This window comes from Drosophila subobscura, chromosome J, assembly GCF_008121235.1.
Source record: "Drosophila subobscura isolate 14011-0131.10 chromosome J, UCBerk_Dsub_1.0, whole genome shotgun sequence".
NCBI lineage: Eukaryota > Metazoa > Arthropoda > Insecta > Diptera > Drosophilidae > Drosophila > Drosophila subobscura.
The window spans coordinates 5,219,228-5,221,741 of record NC_048532.1 but is presented as its reverse complement, the minus strand read 5'-3'; the positions used below and the strand labels follow the sequence as shown (position 1 = coordinate 5,221,741).

Genomic DNA, 2,514 nt, shown 5'->3' with positions numbered 1-2,514 from the left:
TTCAAAAGATCGAATCCACTTCCGGGACAACTAATAATCGTATCTAATCCGAGACAAATCGAACGGATACCGAATTTCCGCTTATAAATAGCCACAGCCACGAGATGCGCTACTCAAATCCAGAAATGATGGTCCCAATATCACTGATGCTACTCCTCCTGCTCGTGGGCGTGGCCTTAGGCATGCCCAATCCTATGCCGGCGAGAAAATCGTCAACCTGGGGCCCCAGAGATAGTACGTTCATATATATCGACCATGTCGACTACCGCTCTTTAATCGAACTCTCTCCTTCGTCCAAACAGTTCAGAAATGGTGTAGACTCAACTTTGGACCGGCCTGGGGTGGCAGAGCATGCTAAAACACAAAAAATCTATCTACCATGCAGCTTAGTCGTACCAAACGATTCCGAATCTTGGCTTAATAAATACATACATAGCCCAAGGGGCAATGATTACCGCAGAATTATGCTCATGTCAGTGTCTGAGCAATGAAGACTTATTATGGCCATCAAATTGGGGGATTTTAACCCGTCCCTCCGGCACTGGCTGACTTTTAACTGTTGCCAGAGGCAATTCCTACCTCCACAGCTAAGGGGAATGTGTCCTTCAAAAGATCGGAATCACTTCCGGGACCACTAATAATCGTAGCTAATCCGAGACAGTAACCCACCATATCATATGCATATCGAATCGATATCGAATTTGCGCTTATAAATAGCCACAGCCACGGTTGCACAGCACAAATCGAGAAATGAGGGTCCCAATATCACTGATGCTTTTCCTCCTGCTCTTGGGCGTGGCCTGTGGCGTGCACTGGCGTATTACGAGGAGAACCACAACCTCATCTACCTGGGGCCCCAGAGATAGTACGTACATATATATCGACCATGTCGACTATCGGTCTTCAATCGTTCTTCTCTCTCCTTCGTCCCAACAGTTCAGAAATGGTGTAGACTCAACTTTGGGCCGGCTTGGGGTGGCAGAGGATGCTAAAATCCACAAAGGTCATCTACCATGCCATCCCGAATCTTGGCTTAATAAGTTCATAGATACAATGGATGGACAAGCTGCCAAGATTCTGTCTTATTTCTACAAATTACGCTCGAAATTCTATTGCAAAATCTTGAGTTTATTTCAATTTTCTTTCGTAATAGTGCTGATCCCACATTTATGATTGATAATTGTCTGTCTGTTCCCTTAATTTCTGAACCTTAATAGATGTTTCTTAAGCCATTCTTCACTGTCACTGTTTCCAAGCAGAGAGCGGAAAATAATGATTCTGAAATTAGTGCAAGAAAATGTATATCCTCGTTCCTGTGGCCGCTTTTTGAATGAGCATTTTCCATGCAGCAGAGCGCAAAAACTTTTCCATTGCGACACACGAGAAAGTTTTCCCTTGCAGTCGGAGAATGCTCGCAAGTCGATGCCACGCCCAGTTATACTCTCATTATCTTCTTGGCATGTAATTCCCAAGTAACTCCCCTCCCAGCTATGGCTCACCCTCCTTCAACTTCTCTCCTTTCATGTGTGTGGCAGTTCTGTTGCTCGCGGACAATGGCAAAAGTTTCTATTTCGGCTCGATAAAGTATCTGTTAGATACAATTTACAATATTTTCCGCTCAGCTCTTTCGTCCTCGTTCCTGCACACACACACACATACACACACACACGCACACTCCGAAACAGTCACAACGGAGTGAAAGTTTTTTGCCAGAAGAGTATGGCATGGCTTTAATGATAATGACTTTAGCTTCATGGGCAAAAAGTAGCGCTCAAAGTTTAGAATACGCCAGCGTAACGCTTATGGGGATGCTTTTACCCCAAAAATTCCAAGTGCTTGGCACAAGTTTTCCCTCCCCTTCCCATTCCACTTCCCCTTGCTCCTTGTGTGTGTTAACTTTTTCTACGTGCTCTGACGTGGAGTTGGCCACATGAAATTGATAAGAAGGAGCACAGCGAAAGAAGTTCCTTGTATGTGGAACAAGGACCGCCTGTGCATTTGAATGGGAAGTAATTTGATATCGATGATCTGGGTCTGGTCCTTCCTCGAGGGCCTGCCTGCCTGCCTGCCTGATCGTGTCTCGTGTCTCAGTGTCTCAGTGTTGCTGCTGCTGCAACGATTTACTTTTATCACAATCTCAGCAACAACTTTCAGCAATGTCGGCGATTTATTGCATCAGCTGCAACGACAGCAAGCAGCAACAGCAAAAACACTTGGTTACTTGGTTGTAATCGGGTCCAGACCAGGCCAGAGAGATACCAATGGAGAAACAAGCAACCTCAGGAGCCCATGGCTACCACTCTCCGAACTCTCCATCGCCATCCCTCTCTCTCTCTAGTTCTCTCTCTGTTACTCTTCTCTCATCAACGCGGCTAATCTCGTTGTTGTTTCTGCTGCTGCTGTTGCTGCTGGGTCTGCTGCTGCCGTTGTCAACTTCTATGTTGTCTTCGTCTCCTCCTCATCAACATCATCAGCCAGCAGCCAGCAGCCAGCACTGCAGCCCCGAAAGTCTTC

The 2,514-nt window shown here is 46.1% G+C and overlaps 1 long non-coding RNA gene across 1 annotated transcript; it reads left to right on the top strand.

Annotated features, from left to right (window-relative positions):
* Window positions 1-743: 743 nt before the first annotated feature.
* LOC117894150 lies at window positions 744-1,229 on the top strand. The gene is made up of 2 exons (XR_004648849.1): window positions 744-865; window positions 937-1,229. It is a non-coding gene; the product is annotated as an uncharacterized LOC117894150 (long non-coding RNA).
* Window positions 1,230-2,514: the final 1,285 nt, after the last annotated feature.